The following is a 22,443-nucleotide window of genomic DNA, read 5'->3' on the forward strand; positions in this document are numbered from 1 at the left end:
AGAAAGATAATCAATCAATCAATCAATCAATCAATCAATCAATCAATCAATCAATCAATCAATCAATCAATCAATCAATCAATCAATCAATCAAGTTTTAATTTAGATGAGTGAAAGATTTACAATGAAATAAAAAAGAAAACTTCTAAACATTAAAAAATGTTTTGTAAAAATAAAATAAAATTTCAAGTCAAATATAAGCAATGTATAATATAAAACTATTAAATTGCTTATTTCCCCTTTTTAAAAAGACTACAAAAACGTTTTTTAAATATTTCAAGAAGAGACTTTTACATGAAAGCATACCTGAAATATAAATAAAATAAAAATGTATTAAATAAAAAAGAAAATATTTCTAATCAAATAACCCTATAATATGTATGCAATGCAATAAAATGAATACATAAATAAATCAACAAATCACGGTAAGTGAAATAATAACAATGCAAAATATTTTTAAAACGAATAAAATACTTAAACTAGTTGTTATGCCCCATGTGGTTCGGAGGATGAAAAGGGCTAAACATAGTTATGACAACCCAATATCTTTTTGAATTCCCCTGAGACGTTAGCTGCTATGGATTGACACAGACAACAGACTTTATTTACAATAAAGATTAGAAAGAAATAAAAGAATAATTTTTCACCCAAAAGTATATGTACAAATTTGTACAATAAATGCAAAATAAGCAAATAAATCGATGGGGCATATGCGGAAGGACTTTTAATTTGTCGGTAACCTCTGTAAATCGCTTCCGGTGAACTGTATGCTATTACAAAATCGGCGAGTTTAAGGTCTGTTTTCTTTAAAAATCAGCGAACTCCACTGGCTAAGTGATATCCGATATAAAGTGGGTCTCAGGTTTAACAAGAAGCACTGCATTAAATTATTTCCCCGCCATGTCTTTAAAATATGAACATTTATTTTAGCCCAGTATATTCAATGGAGCTTCTGCGCTAGCCTTCTAACCCTGACAGACATGTGCGTGTAAATGGCTTTTCATCTCGTTTTAGGCTTGAGCAACTAAATGAATGCCAAAGACTGTTTAACTGATAATATTTTAATTACATTACAACATCGATGCTGTAAAAGAAACTCTAAATAACTCATGAGAAATCTGAAAAAAAAAAATCATCTTCAGCGTCACACGGTACAACGGTAGCATCTAACCTAATGGATTATGAAATAATACTGTACCTAATGACTATAAAATAATATACAAAACATAAAATTTTTTATTTCAAAATAAAAATATATTACAAAATAACAAAACTTCATTAAAAACAAACAAAAAAGTATTATAATTATTTCTAGTAAAGTTCCAGCATGCCCGTGTTCATAGCTCTCATCTATGTATTTCATAATTGTGCATGTGTGTGCAATGATAGTGACATCTGACACACTGCACCTGAAAGCTGTCAAAGGCTCATCAGAATCCACTCACCCGCATCCACCAGTTCACTGACACACCAATTAAATGAGCTTGTTATAAATCCCAGAGTCCTCAGGCTTTCAAGCAGTTATTTAGGACAGGCTCAGACCCGAGGGAACACACAAACCCCTTTACCTTCACATAGAAATGACAGGTCAGTTGCCTGCAGTACATGCTGCTGCTCAAAATATTTTCTGATTGGACTTCAAAGTGTGAAAACTTTTTTTGACTGGTTCAAAAAACACAGAAAACCAACAAAAAAATCAATGGAAAGTAAGAAAGGAGTGTATCAGAAGGAGATATGCGTGATAAACAAGTACATTTATATGACAGGAATGTCATACTGTACATTTATTTGGTCAGCAAAATCAGTCAGAATCCAACTGTAAAATAAAAATGTATAATAAAAATAATATTAATAATAATAATAATAATAATCATCATAATAATTGTGGGAGTACACTCCTTGTCATTCTACCGAACTACAAATCCTATTATGTCTTGCAGTCAAACACCAGTTTCAGCTTACCCCCTGATTACACGTACAGCTGCAGTTCATCACCACTGATTACATGGACTGTATAGAGACAATTCACAAACACATCCATTGCTGAGTCTTGTTACTGTAATAGTAAGTATTTATATAGCGCATTTATCGTGTATGGCCATATAAAGCGCTTTACAATCATGAGGGGGTCTGTCATCACCACCATGCGATTTCTAAATGTTTTCACTGCCTTGCCTAGATGTGTTCTGACCCTTTGTTTTGTTTATATGTTGATGTTAGCTTCCTGCCTTGACCCTTTCGCCTGTTACACCAACTAATCTTTTGGATTATCTTTATGCTACTATCTGCTCCTGTATTGAACCCTGCCTGCCTCACTACTCTTAATAAAAGCTGCATGCGTTTGGATCTGACCCTCGTTGTCACCCACTATCATTACAACAATGCAATGCAATGAATATATAGTTAAACAATCTCAAAGTGACACCATACAAAGCATAACTGAATATAAAGGAGAACTTCCTGTACACTCTACTACTAATGCTTTAACAAACAAGGTCACACCATCAAATCTGTTTTCCTTCAGCTGTGTGGATCCTGTGAATCCAACCTAATTATACACAACTTCCAGAAGCTTCCTTATTTTTGTTTCACAGAGCCTCTAAAAGTCAACAACAAAGACTGGCCTTCAGACCTTCTCCATCTACTGTATTCTCTTTGTTTCAGGTTAGCGCTTAGCATTTAGCGCCTCAGGCTGTCAAGTAAACCTGCAGAACGACCTCAACATCCAACGCAACGCAACAAAGACCTTTGCTCTCAGACATTCATCAAGTCCTTACAGAAAGACCGAAGAGCAGGAGATCAGCCAGACGGACCAATTAATCCAGAAGTAACTAGGGAAAAGTCTAAATATGCACAGAGAGATGGAGACGCTCCACCTGCTGTCTGCTTGAAGAGAGTTATGTGTGTTTAAAAACAAGACAATATGTTTGGGGAATAATAATAATAATAATAATAATAATAATAATAATAATAATAATAATAATAAAAACATATTCTTACACCCACTAAAAACATTGTGATGGATGAAGACAGGTTTAGGAAAGTGCATAAATCAAACTAAAATAAAAATGATCTAATTATACATAAATTAAAAAGTGTTCCTTATCTATTTTTTATTTTTCTCACGAGAAATCTGAAAATAAAAAAATCTTCTTCAGCATCACACGGTACAACGGTAGCATCTATATAAATAATACATAAATAAATACTATATAATTATAAAACTTTATTACTATAAAATTATATATCTTTTTGCTTTTTATTATTTTTGGAAAATTGAAAAATAGACAAAAATAAAAACCTTAAAATATGAAAAGGTATGAAAAAATAAATAAAATTGAGTTTATTTTAATAATTTAAAAAAATATTTTTCTAATACAGAAGTATGATGAGTAGTAATACATTCTAAAGCATAATTAAATGTAATTATTAGTAAAAGAATAAGTCCCATATTAAAACAGTAATACAATACAGTAGTAATAATAATAAAATCACATTATGGAATCAAAATGCAATGCATTGCTTTAAAATAAAATTGTATTCAATAACACTAACAAAATAAAACAAAAAGAAAATATATAAAATATAAAGAAATTATATTACATTTTTAAAGATTGAATTTAAGAGCTAGAATGTTATTTTAATATCTAACAATATTTAATAATATTTTAACATACCAATAATAATTAATATAAATACATAATATTTAATCAAAATATTAATAAAAACATGTTAATATCTTTTAACAATGCATACTAAACATTAACAAGTAAACTAAACAAGTACACATTATATGAAAATACTTTTTGACTAACTTGTATGAACCACAATATCAACATCGTTGCATCTTAACAACCAGTAAAATATATGCATTTCAGCAGTTAATAACTCTGCTGTGTATGATTATCTAAGCTGTTTACTTCCTACACTAACTAACTTCTTAGGAAAGTGTTTAAAAATCACGTACTCAATGAAACGCCACCAATGGACAAAGAAAAACAGCCCATTGATTTCTATAGATTTAGATCTTGTCTGAAAGATCAGCAGGTTGAAGAAACTCTGAAGTTCACGTTGATCCGCAGCGATATGAATTTAAAGGTCATTAACGTCAATGAAACGTGGCGGCCACGCACCGACAAACCCACCTCCACATTTCACCTCAATACACGACTCATAAAAGGTCAGATGCCACCTGGGTTTGATAACAAGGTCTGTAGCGCCGTCACCTCACACACGTCATATTGATTTCAGACTTATAATAGCAGCGCTGCCTCAAGAGGACTGCATGTACATCTGAATGCTGAAGTGGAGAACACAATCACACTTGCGGCCCTGGTGGAGGGTACAAGTGTGTGTATGTGTGTGTGTTGTCATATTTGGGTCATTTCTCTTCGGGTGACACATATCTATAGGCTTGCTTATTTTCTGCAAGCTGAATGATTTGGTGCAGGTGAGATAAGCACGAAGATGTGATAAGACTGCATGTGTGTGTGAGTGTGTGTTTAAACACATGTGGCATAGGAGATAAGAATTGGACGAGAACCTCTTGGCCAATGCGACCAAATGATGGAAATGGCAACAGCTAGAGGCAAACACACAAACTGCATTACGTCAACATACTATATAAAGTGGCACATGTTGTTTGGGAAACTGACTTTAGGTAGAAAAAGAAGCTTAATAATGAAAATCCAATGAAAAAAAAACTACACTTCAGTCATTTAGGAATACTGAAAGACTTAAGTTGCCAAGTATAACATACTCTATTTCAGGGATAGGGAACCTATGGCTCGGGAGCCACATGTGACTCTTTGACCAAATATATGTGGCTCTCCAGCTGTCTCCCTTCCATAAAAAAAATTAAACTGTCACTAAAAATCAGTTTCCTATTGAAAATAAAATTAAAGTGACCTTTTTATTGTATATTTTCACAGAAAAATGAATAAGAATAAAAGGACGTTTCAACCTATGCGCATGTGCGGCATTGTGGACTAACTTGAATCGTGACACCAATAAACGGCATGCCATTTACATTTCGATGGTAACCTTGCGCCATAAAATTCAAACTATGTTCATGAGTGGTGAAAAGAAAGAAATTCTATAAATTGCCCTTTATCATTACAGGGATTCGCTCAACATGTGATATTACATATATATCCCTTATGGCTCTTTAACAAAATACATTTGCCAAAAAAATCAGAAATGGCTCTTTGCTGAAAAAAGGATTCTGACCCCTGCTCTATTTTATAGTATGGGAGAACCACATGTTTGTGAGATAATTTTTCCTCATAGTTCTGACTTTTATCCTTGCAATTCTGTCTTTTTTGACAATTTAAGGGAAAAGATATATACAACTAAGGTAAAATGTAAAACTCAAAGAAAAAAAATTGTGAGATATTAAACTAGTATTGGACAAGTTATATTTTGCAATATCTTATGCTTCTGATATTTAAGTTTGCAATCTTTCATGCTATTCTGACTTTATTCCTCAATTCTTAAAACATTTTCAGTTCATATCTTGCCATTGTAATTCTCCTCAGAATTGTGAAACATAATTGATTAAGAGTTCATGAGAAAGACATAACAATTTTTAAGTGAAAAAACTTACTTTCTACCAAAATATAATAGAAATAGGCTTCCTACAATTCTATGTTTATTCAATTCAATTCACCTTTATTTGTGTAGCGCTTTTACAATGTAGATTGTGTCAAAGCAGCTTCACATAAAAGATCGTATTAAACTGAAACAGTGTAGTTCAGTTTTCAGAGTTTAAGTTCTCTTTATGCGACAAACATCAATATGCTATATTACAATTTTGAAATTCTTAAAAGGAGAGATATAAACTTACAATTTCAAGTCAGAACTGTGACCTACCCTGTAAAACGCAATTAGTTGACTTTACATAAAATAGTGAGTAAACCTATTGCTTTTAAAGTGATTAGCTGAGTTTACTTTACAAAAATAAGTTAAGCCAACTTAACAGTAGGAGTTTGCATGTTCTCCCCGTGTTCGTGTGGGTTTCCTCTGGGTGCTCCAGTTTCCCCCACAGTCTAAAAAACATGTGGTATTGGTGAATTGGGTAAGCTAAATTAGCTATGGTGCATGTGTGTGAATGAGTGTGTATGGATGTTTCCCAATGATGGGTTGCAGCTGGAAGGGCATCCGCTTTGTAAAACGTATGCTGGATAAGTTGGCGGTTCATTCTGTTGTGGCGACCCCTGATTAATAAAGAAACTAAGCCGAAAAGAAAATGAATGAATGAATGAACTTAACAGTAAAAGTTACAACAGATGTACTTCTTTTAAATAAAGTTAACTTGTCACTTTTAGGACTTACTCACTTTTTTAAAATAACTAATCGCTTTTTACAGTGTATAGCTCACCATTATCTTCATTTATTTATTAGAAATAAACATATACACAAACATTCATCCTTGTCCAGTGTCTGTGCTTCTTCTCCTCAAAATGAGCGATAAAAGCATCTTTAATACTAGTACTTTCTGGACAAACTTAGTGCAACAAACAAAATAAATAAATAAATAAAAATCAAAGCCTGTTAGCATTGTACATGGATTGAAAGCACAGTAATAAAAATATACACATGTATATCTAATGAGGTCAAGGAACAGAAAATGTAATTAGTTCCCTATAATAATGAGCATTTTCATAATTGTACATACCTGTGCATGTTTTTGTCTTTTTTCCTCTGTTGTGGCTCAATTGTCTTTTACCCTCCAAAATTACTTTTACGTTTCTTTTTTTCCCAGTTTCCCAGTCAGTCTCCTAACTGCAGGCAAGTTAACATTTAGGCTCTAATCAATGACGTTCTTATGTATTCACATTGAGTGCCACAAAAAAGAGGAAAGCACACACCAAACTTCATATCATTCTTGAAGCACAAATAACAAAGTAAATGGTAAATAAATGAACATGCATCTCATTTTCTGGTCTCTCCAATTGTCTTATTTAATTGTCAGAAAAACTCTTGGTTCTTATAAGTGTTAGCTTTTAGAAGACAGACCCACCAGAAATCATTATATAATTTTACAGATCTTACAGTAACTCTTTTAGTATTAGTTCCTCCTAAAACTTTCAAAGTGCCCTGAGGTCTTAGTATAAGAAAAAACAGTGACTCGAGAACCTCAGTATTGACAAAAAGTGCTTAAAGGATCCCAATTACTGCAAAAGGGTCCTGCAAGTACTGCAAAGGTTGCCAGTGGTTCCTCAAGGAACCCCTTATTGAGAGAAAGAGCTTTGAGGCACTTAAAATACATTTTGAAGTTCTTTGAGTACTCAACAGGGTATTTGAAGCACCTTTACTTTTTACAGTGTGCGCTGCTGATGATGAAATGCGCAGCACATGCACAGTCATACACTCAATTATAACTTCCTATTATTATAAATGGGCTGAATCAACACGATCTTAAGTTTGTTTCTTTTGGGTTTTCTTAATTTTTTTGGAGGGGTATAACTTAATTGTTTTGTTCATACCACTTAAATTTAACTTAGTCAATTTGTGTTTGGGAAAACATGAAGGAATTGTGTAGAACCAGGCTTTTTTTTTTTTTTTACAGTGTAGTCCATTATATGCCATTTATAACAAAGTCACGCTTTGAGTTTCTCAGCACTGCGAGTCCAAAAGGAATAAAGGCATGTGAGCATATTATAGTGAAATCCCACCTGGGAAGTGTCAAGCAATCAAAAAAGATTCTTCAGGGTCTCATGTGTGAGCAAAAACACAATATCCGAGACACGCTCCCCATTCATGACCACAAAATAGCATCTTATCTCAGCATTGAGCACATGGTGAAAGACCCGGTCCTCCATCTATTCACTGCAGGAGCTCAATGACACCGCCGCATGGAAGTCTAATCCAAAAAGAAGGACTCTCTCATTATTACAACTCATAATTTCTATCAAAAATCTGAATTTAGCATTTAGAGGCTTTCTTTCTCTACACAGCTGCAGGAGTCTAGAAAACGCCCTTTGACAGCCATCCTCTTGCTGGATGAGAAACCACATTGACTCCATCTCACAGTCTGTTATTATTCTAATTCATTTTCTTCATTAGATTTACTCGGAGACTGATAACTAACTCGTTAACTATTCAGATATTCAGAAAGAGACTATTAACTATTTGCATATGCTATTTTCCATGTCGTCTCGGCACTGATTAATCAGCATGGCAAGAAATTAATGAGAGGCAATTAGTGCCCTAAAGAAATGCATGAGTGAGTGAGAGAGAGAGAAAAAAGTGAGGAAAGTGAAATCTGGTGCAAATGACTGTTGTGTTGTGGCAAAAATGGAGTTTTGTCTCATTAGAAGTATAATTCAGGCGTACTATACAGACTGCAAACAAACAATCACATTGAGCAGATCAGTCACGATAATAATTTGGGGTAATTAAATAAAATCAGACTCTACGCTGTATGCTCACATTAACCACCATTATGAACTTGGTGTGAAAACTAAACAACTGCTATCAGATTGGATTCGCTGTAAAATAAATTTAAAAAATGTGATTCTGAAAATGTTAAAATATATTTTGTTTGTATTTTTTAAATACTGCAATAATGCTTACATTTTATTTAAATACAGTACTTAAAACACAATGCTAAAAACTCTCTAATAGCAACATAGGGTTATGGTAGTGTTGGTTTAGTAATTTTTTTAAATTTCTTTTTTTGATTTTTGTAAATCTTTTGGGCACTTTTTAGCACTGTCACCTCACAGCAAGAAGGTCGCTGGTTCAAGTCTTGGCTGGAACAGTTCCTTCGGCTGCTCCAGTTTCCCCCACAGTCCATATACTGTACATGCGTTATAAGTGAATTAGATGAACTATTAACTGAATGCATGGCTGTTTCCCAATACTAGGTTGCAGCTGGAAGGACATCCACTGCGAAAAACTTATGCTGGAATAGTTGGTGGTTCATTTCGCTGTGGTGACCCCTGATAAATAAAGGACTAAGCCGAAGGAAAATGAATGATTTAAACTATTACTAAATATTTATATTTTATTTTAGCTTTGCTTCAATTAAAAAAGCAACTTAATTTTATGATTTTTTTTCTTGTGTTATTGACTAATATTTATTTACGTTTTTACTTTTCTTATGTCTACATTTCAGTGTTGCTTCAATTGCATAATAATAATAATAATAATAATAATAATGATAATAATAATAATAATAATAATAATAATAATAATAATAATAATAATAATAATAATAATAATAATAATAATAATAATAATAATAATAATAATAATAATAATAATAATAATGATGATGGGCAGCACAATGCGCAGAGCGTAGTACAATCGCCTCACAGCAAGAAGGTTGCTGGTTTGAGCCCCGACTGGGTCAGTTGGCATTTCTGTGTGGAGTTTGCATCCATTGCGCAAAACATATGCAGGATAAGTTGGCAGTTCATTCTGCTGTGGTGACCCCAGATTTATAAAGCGACTAAGCCGAAAATGAATGAATGAATAAATAATAATGAAACAAATGGGGCTGGTGGCCATTTGCCCTCCTGAATACCCACCCACTTTCTCCTGAATACTGACTGTGTGTTTCCTCTGTGGTAACTTTCTGTTTAAAACCATATTTAAACAACACTGGCTGTTTCTCAATATGCTTTCTTTAGTGATCTTGAGTCCTCGTTTTCTCGTGTAACGTCATCATCAACCGCCAAAGTTCAGTTCCAATACTCAAGGCCGTAAGAACGAAGGGCGCGTGAAAGTTCCCGGATGCGTTCTTGATATTGAGGATGCGTGAATGCACACTTGAGTGCAAAACTCGCTGGAGAAGTCCCAGAAGTCATTGCGGCTCATTCGAAATAAAGGAGGTGGGAAGTGCAGAATTCTATACCTGGTTATTGTTAAAATTCAGAGACATAACTTATTTGTCTCAGAAGTTTCTCTAAATGAGACGGTGAAAGTAAACCTCACCTTGAACATCTTAATAAAGGCATAAACACATTAAGGGTGTTTATTTGCTCAAATTAGTTTTAAAATCTGTTTTAATTGTATTTTGAAAAGTATATTTATAAAGCTTTTGTGCATGTCATATATATTAAAAAGGGGAAAAACAATAAATCATTGTATAATTTTCTGTAATGTTTAAATTATTTTCAGTTTAAAATGCGTGAATGTCATGTGACCATCAGGATGAACGCAGCATCTCATTTCTTAGGCCGTTCTTCTGAGGTAGCTAGCAAGAACGATCTTCACGAGAATGCAAGTCCATTCTCTGTGTTCCTGGCATTGAGAAACAGCCCATGTGTTAAGAGTTTCAGTTCTTCTGCCAGTATTGCCAGTTCTACTGCCTTACCAAGCATTCTTTTCCTATTGTTTTGCTATCTCCATATGACCACTGTCCTTGCCTTTTTTTAATTACTGACTCTGTTTTGATTGCTTATTGGGTTGCCTTTCTCTTTGTTTGGTATTGCCTGCCTTTGACTAGGATCCTGCCTTCTGTTTTGCACTTGTTTGCTGTGTGTAAATAAACCTTCAGCATTTGGATTACTCTGCCTCCATGTTGTAACCTACGGCTCCATCACAAATAATAATAATAATAATAATAATAATAAAGTTTGTAACAGAAAGAAACATCGATACAAACAGCATAATCCACTTGAAAATATCTATTTTTGCAATTCTGTTTGGTGTCACCAAAACTAAAAGCTATAACAAACATAATCTTTAATTACACCAAACGTACTATAAATAGAAGGTAACACCTTAGAAGGTGTGGATACCTTCAGTCACAAGCTTCCTAACTTTTTAACACACATATCACATAGGCAACATTCCCACATCCATATCTGTGATTACACAATATCACCATAGAGATTCAACCATCTCCGCTGTCATTGCTTACACGTGTGCCTTTGCTTTAAATTAAAAATCCTTTCTCAAAGACGTTATTGCTCTGACTTATTCTGCGGGAATCTCCCAAAACACAATACAATGTTGACAGAGTTCACCCCGCAGGCAAATGTCTACCTTTCACAACATAATTAAATTCTCCATTAGCACCAACCTCGCTGTGATCCTCCGAGCGGAAGAAATGCCTCTCATTCTTCTCTATTTTCAGCTCCAAAAAATAAATAATGCATTTGGAATAACGGCCACATATATCACAGGGAGCTGTGTGTGTCTAACTAATGAGTCCTTCAGCAGGACCCAGTCGTGGATGACATGGGTTATGACAAACAGCGTCAACAAAACGTTTATTTAGCCTCAGTGCCTCAATACAATAACCTGATGCAAGCATTTGCCATATTCACGGTCATCCGGCAAGCTGTCATCCAGGACACCATGTGCACCGAGTCTAAATTTTGGGAATCATTTTCTATTGCTTGTTCACAAGAGTGTGAAGAAATGATATATTTTCAGATTGACAGCATGTTTTGGATAGGGCTGTGTCCATTTGTCCACGTGTAGCTGTTCTATTTTGGGTCTTAAAGCGACAGTGGCACTGAAAAATTAAAGTTCTGTCATTTAATCCAGTGTTTCCCAACCCTGTTCCTGAAAACACACCAACAGTACACATTTTCAACCTTTTCCTAATCAAACACACCTGAATCCACTCATCAGAACATTAGAAGAGAGTCCAAAACCTGAAATGAATGGATCAGACAAGGGAAGCATCCAAAATATGGACTGCTGGTGTGCCAGGAACAGGGTTGGGAAACACTGATTTAATCAACCTTCAATAGTCACAAAATCTCTTTCATCTGTTTCATCACATAAAAGAAGATATTTGGAAAAATGTTGGAAACCTGTAACCATTGACTTCCATGGTATTTATTTTTCCTACTATGTAACTCAATTTCTACAAAGTATCTTTTGTGTTCTACAGTCGAGCAACAGTATTCTGTTGCTAAGGTTGAAGAAAAGCAGTAGTGCAACATGATTGTGTGGTTCATTGACAAGTGAACATTGTTTTTCTTATTGTGTCCTTGTAAGATGGAGTTTAAGTAAAGTGTCCAGTGTTTCTACAGGTGGTTTGTCAAGCCCACTCACCTGTGTGAAGCACACTCAGAAATGCACAGTGTTTTTTTTTAAGAAATATGGAGTGATTATACAGAAGAAACAAACTTATTAACGTTTGGAATCACTTGAGGGTGAGTAAATGTTCATGATTGGGTGAACTATTACATTAAAGCAAGTGTGTGGTAACAGGTAAGAGGCTTGTTGCTTTTTCATGGTCACTGTTGCATTTAATCTGAGGCTGTACTGAATTTTGAAAAGCTCAGCCTTATGCTTCAATAACTTCGAAGGGTCTGTGCTTCAGAATAAAAGCTTTAAAGGCTAAAGTGTGTAGGGCAGTGGTATTCAAACCTGTTCTGGAGAACCACTGTCTTGCAGAGTTTAATTAAACACACTAGAGACTTCTGGGCAAGTGTATTGGAGTAAAAAATTGCTTTCATTCTGAGTTTAGAGGACAAGAAAACACAAAAGGGAGCAAAATGTATCAATCATCTGCACCCTTCAAAATGCTTTATTCTAAACTGAACTTTAAAGTGGCCAGTTTTAAGCACTTCGCTTTAGAAAGCACTTAGCTTTCTCAAGCTCTTTTCTCATCTGCCATTGGTTGGACAAAAAGTCCCGTACCAATTCAATGCATGATCTTTCGTTATAAAAATTATCCAACAATTTAGTGTAATTAAAAACATTCACAAATATGACTGCAATATGATTTTGTAAGAACAAAAGCTCTCGACTTGTGGTTAAAAATATAATTTATTATTATACTTAGATATTTTTAAAGCAAAATAAGCAATCCAACACTGACATGATGGCTGTCCACGTGTTGCTTTTATTTTTGGGATTTCAACTAAGTGTGCCACAACATGCATGGGCTTGTAGTTCCTCCATGGTAACTGGCGGATTAATTCAAGGTTTCTATACCACCAGAAATTTTCCAAACACTTCATCCTATCTAAACAAAAAGATAGCCCTGCCCCAGACACCACTGTTTCTTTGTTTATTTGCATGGGGAGAGTTTCCCAAAAGCTTTGCTAGCCACAATAGATATTACCAACATGATTAAATGAAACCATATTTCAAGAAACAATTAAAAACAGAATTACAAACTGGTGTATTTGGAACTACAATCACGACTAGTTTGTTGTTACTACTGTGATGTGGACATAAAGAAATCATGCCTTTGGGCAAATAAAGCAATCTAACGCAGACAGGGGGTTTTAGGGTGTTGCCTGCCCTATTTTCAGGCCAATATCCAAGTGCGCTGAAACATGTAAGGGCTTGTTGCCCTCCCATGGACACTGATAGATTTAATCAAAGTTTCTGTGGCACTAGAAATTGATTTGAAGATAGACGGACGGACGGACGGACGGACGGACGGACAGACAGACAGACAGATAGATAGATAGATAGATAGATAGATAGATAGATAGATAGATAGATAGATAGATGGATTTCCCCAACACTTCCCTTCATCTACCATTAGTATGGAAAAATAATGTCTGGCTTCAAATCTCATGCCATAGGTGAAACCAGTGTCACTATGTTGCCATTTAACAAAAGCATTCCTAGCCAACTATGGTGCCATTTTCACTATTGTGTTTTTGTTTGAATGTACTTATATGCTTTTGAGCCAATAACTAAAGAAAACATCAGTAAATAAAACAACAGACAGATGTGCTTACAATTTAGGCAAACAGCACTAACCCGAAATTATTTAAATCTCACTACTGTAGTTGTCCTACAGTAATGTCCTACAAGTTGTCGTTTAGGAAAATGTAATGATGGAATTGCAAGCAAACAAATCTGTTTCTGTATTTCTGTATTTTGTGATGGTCGATGGATGTTTTCAGTTTTTTCGTTAAGGACTTTTAAGCACTTTTGGACTTTTAATGATGAAAATGCAACTCAGTTTAACAAAGAGACTTTTATTGGCATTTTAGTAGTTTGAAACAATATATTATATCATAGATAATTTATATAATCAAGTCCTAAACATAACTGAAATCCGCCAGTTTATCTGTACCATTATTTACAACACCAAGCTAGACAATATAACGCCTCAAACTATTAATTTTTTTTTCACTTTTTCAACATCAAAACTTGTTGGTGAAAAGGTCAAGGGCCTATAATGCAATTTAAAAGCATAAATAAACAAACATGAATCAGAAAATCTGTAAAATTGTTAATTTACACATATTTATTGTGTAGAATACTACTTTACCATAACTTCCTACAGCAGAAATGCAATTAAGCAATTCAAAATTCATCAAATGCTTTGATAAAATGAGCTATTTTAGCAAAAAATGTCAAATAAAAATACTTTAGATCTGCTAAATTTTAAACTACGGATCCTTCTTGAAGTATAAAAAAACGTATCAAGGCCTGAATTTTGCTGTTGCTTTGTTGCACAGCTGAGTTCACTTCAAGGTTCACCAATAAATGTCATGGCAAAAATGCTGTAGAACAAGCCAACATTAATCATATCCATCACCACAATAACACGAGGCTATATAAAACAATACAAGTTGGAGAGACCTAAGGTTCAGGGCTAAACATAGCCTTTTTTGTGTGCATGCTGACTCTCACTTGACCTAATGCTGAAAACTACTGATTGTTCCTGGAGGGCAATGAACCTGCTGTCTCGGCCTTAAAAATGCAGGAGAAATCAGTGGAGCGAGGAGAGTTATGGGTACTGCAGTCAGCCAGAGCGGGAGCAGAGAGACAGATCTGAGGGTGATTTGTGCTTTCAGTGGGCATGTTTCATTATTTCAGCTGATTTCGCTGGTAGGAATGTCCCACCATGCCTCACTAATGGCTTTAATGAAAAAGTCTCCTCTAGAGAAAATCCAGCTCTGCTCCAAAGCCTGTGAGCTGCTTCACTGACTACACAGGCTGCTGCTTTTCAAGGCAACAAAGTCATGGAAGCTCATGGAAGTGAGTGATTTGGAACACTTTCCAAGCATTTGATTTGAATAGAGTTTGATATTACCATGTTGCATTGCTGTAACAAGAATACAAATACTAGATGCTTAATAATTGTCATGATCACCAGCGATCTAGCCTGTGCAGATTGCTGGAGAACTACATTATGCCACTTTAATGAACTACAACTCCCAGAAATATTTGCAAACACACACCAGTTCCTGATTCCCCTTGATTACAGACACACAGCTGGAGGCTCATGATGGACTGATAACCAGGACTATAAATACACCTCACTCACACACACACACTTTGCTGAGTCTTGTAAGTTGTAAGTGAACAATTGAAAGTGTTCTCCTTGTTTAGCCTTGCCGTGTTTTTGACCCTTGCCTTGTTTATTGTTTTCTGTTACCACCTGTCCCGATCATTCACCTGTACTTTGACTACGCTTTTGGATTTCTGTATGCTTCTGTTTGTCCCTGTTTTGACCATTGCCTGCCTTACAATTCTGTTTATTAAAGCTGCAGGTGGACGCTCAAATGTTTTGAGTGAAAAGAGTAGTGCTATTGTTGTAGTAAACACAAGCAGCCTGATCCAGTGACTTGTGAACTTCATTGACGTGTCTGAATGTCTGACTACAATAGATGTGCTGTGTTTGCTGCCAGCGGCTCATTGTCTGTTACTTCCTCCTACACACATTACACACACATTAACCTTACATCTGCCAGCATTACAGGCAGTAACAACACAAACAATAGCCACACACACACACATATGCTGTGCACCAGGCAGTATTTCTCAATTAAATCAAGGGAAGGACACAGTAACTGCTTTCTAATTAGATGTATGAGAGTTCAGGAGGAGGTGAGTGCTTGTGCATGTGTATACATATTTTATACACACATTTATTTGCAGCTAAAAATGCTTTAAAGGGTAGAATATAAAACATTTTAACGAAGAAGGCAATTCAGTCTGTTATTTTGTTGTGTTTTTGTCATTTCTATAACCTTTTTAAGTATATCTAGTTTAAATTTGTTTTAGTTTTTTTCAGTAAGAGCAAGTGCCTGAAACAGTTGAAAAAAAGACATGTTTATGTCTGCAAGGTTTTATTTTATCATTAATATTTTTGGAAGTAGTAGTAGTAGTAGTTGCTCTTTATATGTACATTAAATATCATAAATCATATATATTATTTTATATTATATTATATTATATTATATTATATTATATTATATTATATTATATTATATTATATTATATTATATTATATTATTATATTTGTAATGTGAATGGGACACTGACAACGAAGTGCGGATCCAAATGCAGGGTTTATTAGGAGAATAGTCAGGAAAGCAATGGTCAACACAAGGGGAAACATGTATACAGGCTAATCCAGAGTCGTGGTCATACAACAGGTAGATGGTCAAAAGGCAGGCAGCAGACAGGGTAAAACAAACAAAACAAAGCAAGGTTTAAACACGGAAAGCAAGGTAAGGAAACCGTGTTATAATGTTCACAAACAGTATAACAAAACTCAATAACTAATGTGTGTGTCTGTGCTGCTTTTAAAGTCCATGTCATCAGTTTTTGAACAGCTTCAGCTGTGTGTGTTAGCAATCAGCAGACAACCGGAACATCTGTGACTGTGTGGTGCAAGACTGGATCTGTAGTCCATGTAACAGCAGATCTGAGGTTCTTCTGAGGTTCTTAGATCGCTAATTATATTATATTATATTATATTATATTATATTATATTATATTATATTATATTATATTATATTATATTATATTATATTATATTATATTATATTATATTATATTATATTTAGTCCCTTTATTAATCTGGGATCGCCACAGCAGAATAAACCACCAACTTATCCAGCATATGTTTCACACAGCAGATGCCCTTCCACGCGAACACGGGGAGAACATGCAAACTCCACACAGAAATGCCAACTGACCCAGCCAATGCTCGAACCAGCGACCTTCTTGCTGTGTGGCAATCATGCTACCAACTGCGCCACTGTGACGCCTATATTATATTATTATATTACATTATATTATATTATATTATATTATATTATATTAAATTATATTATATTATATTATATTATATTATATTATATTATATTATATTATATTATATTATATTATATTATATTATATTATATTATATTATATTATATCATAGAACATTTTACTAAAGTGAATTCAATTAGTAAGTTTGTTGCTTTGTTTGCATTTTATTTGATTATTTTTCATGCAATATATTAATTTATCTTACTTTACTCATTTTCATTTTATTTTATTGACAAGTTAAACTAAATTCAAACAACAAAATGGTTTTAGTTTTGTGCTTTTAGCCAACAAACAAACAATATTAACCCAATTACAACTGCATATAGTAACAGGCAACAAGAAATGTCTTTTAAATTTTAATATACATAATCCATAAACTTATTTTGTCAAGTTTAAAGTTAACATGCTAAATAACACCAGTAACCATGACAGAAAGCCAGATGTTGCTGTACACTGTAATAAAAAAAATTGGTTGCTGCCATGTAATTTAAAGTTGAAGCAAATGAATGGGTAATTTCAACTTAAACACTGACCTAAAACATTAAGATAAATCCTGTATATCTTAATAACTGAAGCTGAAACATGGTTAATATGTTTAAATATTTAAAGTAAAATTATAATTGTGGCATGTTGACTTACTGATCATGTATATATTTTTCTACAGTGCACTATATTCTACAATATATGCACAAAAAATGGTTGCACGTTTGTACGCCAATCCAAACACATTTCTAGACAAAACACACTAATTAAACTCGCTCCATCCGCATGATTGTCTGTGAATCTTTTGTCCCTCATCCCACGTTTGTAGACCTGATTGTGATGAATGTGTCTGGCAGAGGAGTGTGTTTGGCTCGCGTGGGTTATGCTCTGTGTGGAGCTAATGCAGCACTACAGGTGTGGCACATGGCAGACCAAAACAGACATCTGTTCCCTATCAGACCCAAAGCCCAATACTGAGATTCATCTCATAACCAATCGCACAAACACAACACAGGTGAATAGGGTAAAAAAAATGACTAGTTATCAGCATAATTCCCCAGATGATTGATAACATTAAGAACTGCAAAAAAATGTATTTTGTAGTTTTCTAAAATGTGCAAATGAGGCATTATTTAATGAAATATCTAACAATTAGCATTCTGACCTGATCTTAACATTTAATGAAGTCAAAAATTAATGTATCTTTTTTTCACATTAAAGGTACACTTCACTTTTTTTTCTGCAAATAGGCTCATTTTACATGTTAAATAATGTTTTTTAATCCATTCAGCTAATCTCGTTTTTTTTTTGGGAGCACTTTTAGCTTAGCTTAGCATAAGTAATTTATTCGGATTAGACCATTAGCATCCTGCTCAATTTGGCTCCCGCTCAATACAGTCAGTGGTATGACTGTAAAGTTCCTTTAATTTTAAGCCAGAATGAGAGTATAGTTCCTAGCCATATTAGCCTAGAAAATAGCAACATTTCCTTTTCTGTTGATCTTTGTACATGATGTAACTACAGAAGAGTCAAGCTTTAAATAGAACAATTATAAAACTCTTTTTTGACATTTATGAGTGAGATGCTAATGGTCTAATCCGATTCAATGACTTTTGCTAAGAAAAAAATGACTTGTGCTTATGTAAAAATCTTTAGAATATTTATGTGATTAAAAAGGTTGTTTGTCATTTATAAGGGATTTATAAAGCATAAATAGTCCTCACTTTAGATTTGCTCACAAAACTAGATGAAGTTGAGTTAATAAAGCATTTATTAACATGCATAGTAACACTTAATATATGCCTGAATAATAAGACATATAAACGTTGATTTCAATAGTTTATTAATCATTTACTAACTCATTCTGAATGATCCTAAAAACCCTCAACTACTTTTAAATACAAATGGTTTGTAAATAATTCGATACTTAATTTAGTAATGAAAAATAGATCATTAACAAAGTATGAAAGTACAATTATTAAGCACATTATAAATGTGGTTATAAGTCAAGAATAGAGCATTTGTAGCTGCAGTTATAAACTGCTTACTAACGCTTATTAATGTAGACATAATGCTTAACAGATAATGAATTCACTGTTTGCTAATGCTTAATAAATGATTTATAGTGTGTAAATATTATAAAGTGTTACCAAAAAGTTTGTTGTATTTAAGTGGATATTTATGGCTCAGTGCAGTACAAAAAAACTCATTTTGAAAAAAAAAAGCCTTTAAAATATGTATTATAAATGAAAGCTACAGACCCAAATTGATAAAATGCAATAAAAGAAACATTTAAAGTGCAAGTGTTTTCTTTCCATCAGACTGAAAAACATTTAATGAAACATTTTATTATAAACATTTAATGAAACACGAAATCCCAAAATTGACAACTGTTTTTGCTTGTCTTAAACATTGTCTGAGTAAAACCAAATAGATTGAGGGAGAAGTTTAACATGTTAACGACAGATTTAAATTAAATTAAGACTACACTTTAACGAGCCGCCATCCGTAACCTACTTTTTTCTCTCTCTCTGAATGTGTGTGTAATTGCTGGCTCTTTCTGTTGCACACCAATTAGCATTATGTGTGGAATTGGGTTTTGCTCTTAAAACAGGCGGATAGAAATAAAATACTGCACGCCTTCACACCTGAACAGTCTTGAAGAGCAGTCAGATGTGTGTGAATGGATGGTCTCTGACTCACACAGACACACTGGCATGTTTGGCGGTGTAATTTAGCTCCATTCAGGCTGTCGGCAGTCAGTCAGTGGCTGCTTTCACAGTTTCTCAACGCATGAGTTCCAGGATGAATTGCATGTAATTGGTTAATCAGAAATAGACATGATGGACTTTAAATGAGCAGATAAACAGACAGAACAATATTTTTATATAGGGCTGAAATGGAGTAATGGGTACACTTTTGTATCCAGACGATATTTATCAATGCAGATTTGATTTGATATGATATGATATGATATGATATGATATGATATGATATGATATGATACAATACATGCTAATGATAAATGATACAATACGATATGATACGATACAATACATGCTAATGATATGGTATGATATGATATAATGTGATATAATATGACATAGGATTTGATATGATGTAATATGATACCATACAATACGATAAATGCTAATGATATGATATATGATATATGACATATGATATATGATATGATACGATATGATATAATATGATATGATACCATACGATACGTTACGATTAATGCTAATGATATGGTATGATATGATATGATATGATATGATATGATACGATACGATATAATATGATATGATACTATACGATACGAGTATTGCTAATGATATGATATAATGTATGATATGATATAATATGATATGATACGATTCGATAAATGCTAATGATATGATGTGATATGATATGAAATGATAAGATACGATAAATGCTAATAATATATGATATGATATGATAAATGCTAATAATATATGATATGATATGATATAATAAGATATGATATATGATATATTATGATATGATATAATATATGTCATACGATACGATACGGCGCAATATGATACGATACGATATGATACGATACATACTAATGATATGATATGATATGATACCATACAATACTATTAATGCTAATGATATGATATATGATATGATAAGATAAATGCTAATGATGATATGACATGATATGATAAATGCTAATAATATATGATATGACATCATATATGATCCGATACAATACAATATGATATGATACGATATGATATAATACAATTAATGCTAATGATATGATATATGATATGATATGATATATGACATGATGATACGATACATGCTAATGATATGATATAATATGATACGATATGATACCATACAATACGATTAATGCTAATGATATGATGTGACATGATACTATACGATAAACGCTAATAATATATGATATTATATGATTTGATATGATAAATGCTATGAAATAATTAATAAAAAAGGATGGTCATGTATCATAAAAGTGACTACAACTTTTTAAAAATAAAATCAATATAATATAATATAATATAATATAATATAATATAATATAATATAATATAATATAATATAATATAATATAATATAATATAATATAATATAATATAATATAATATAATATAACAACTATCCCTATATTTTCTTAAGTATATTTTCAATGACACATTAGAAAGCAAACAACAGGACATCAAATTGCTTATTTTCTAAAAAGATCTGCAGCAAGACTTGAACCCTCCTGATGTTTCAGAGAGCAGATCTGGTTACGGGGCAGATACTCCACGGTTTGCCCCACAGATGGACTGCCTGACACTTAATACTCAAACGGACGGCACAGGAGACCTCGCAGAGCTGCTAATGACTTTCAAAGCACGCTGGAAACCCAACTCAAGTTTAATAGTGTCACAGTATCAAATGAACAGCAAAAGACGTTTGGACTCACTAACCAAAAAGAGACAGACAACAATGAGAAGGATCTACCAGCATCAATACAACATTTTCACAACCAATTCAACAAATTACAACAAAACAAAAGATGATGAATGGCCCTTTATTTCTTCGATCACTGATAAACTCTTCGGACACTCTCACAATAGTTTCTAATTGTCCTTTTTTCCCCTGTTGGACATAAACATTTTCATTAACATGTAATTTCCACAACAAGTGATGTGAATGGGGAAAAGAACAGACTCTTACATCTTAATCTCCCTTATTTTTTGCATCATGAAACCATAATACTATAAACAATATTTCAGTTTTTAGCATTTTCATTTTTCTTTTTTTTTTGTAGCCTTATCACAGTGTAATTACACAAATAAGTACTAATAAAATATCTGAATATTCATGATATAATAAAATGTATAATGTTAATTAAAATGGCTAAAGTGAGGGTTTGCTGCTTGTAATTACGAACACTTTAGAGTTATTACTATAATAAAGATACAACAGGTCATTCACAGAAATCACTTTTCATCTCCAGTAGAACCTTAAAACAGATTTGTAACTCCCAGGGTGATTCATAAAATGTCAATGGCTAATGGTACTTTTAGGGCAATAAAACAAACCACATGATGCAATTGGCCATTATGAATTTTTATTTTGAGATGATCTATCCCTTTAATAAAAAAGCTTGTTAGTTTATATTTAATGTATCCAACTAACTAACTAACTAACTAACTAACTAACTAACTAACTAACTAACTAACTAACTAACTAACTAACTAACTTCCATACTGTAGAAGTGTGGTTCTTTGTTCAAAAAAGAACAATTACTCACGATTTACTCACCCCAAAGTATTTCCTTTTTTTGTTAAACACAAAAGAAGATAATTGGAAGAATGCTAGAAACCGGTAACCACTGACTGCTGTAAGAGGAAAAATAAATACTATTTAACTGTTACAAAATTTTCAAACTTTTTAAAACTAACCTCTAACGTTTTG

At 33.3% G+C, this 22,443-nt stretch overlaps 1 protein-coding gene across 1 annotated transcript in view; it reads right to left on the bottom strand.

The window, feature by feature from the left end:
• pdzrn4 (PDZ domain containing ring finger 4) overlaps positions 1-22,443 on the bottom strand; it is a 52,093-nt gene that overhangs the window by 16,687 nt on the left and 12,963 nt on the right. The window lies entirely within an intron of this gene.

Source organism: Danio aesculapii, chromosome 4 (genome assembly GCF_903798145.1).
Source record: "Danio aesculapii chromosome 4, fDanAes4.1, whole genome shotgun sequence".
Classification (NCBI taxonomy): domain Eukaryota; kingdom Metazoa; phylum Chordata; class Actinopteri; order Cypriniformes; family Danionidae; genus Danio; species Danio aesculapii.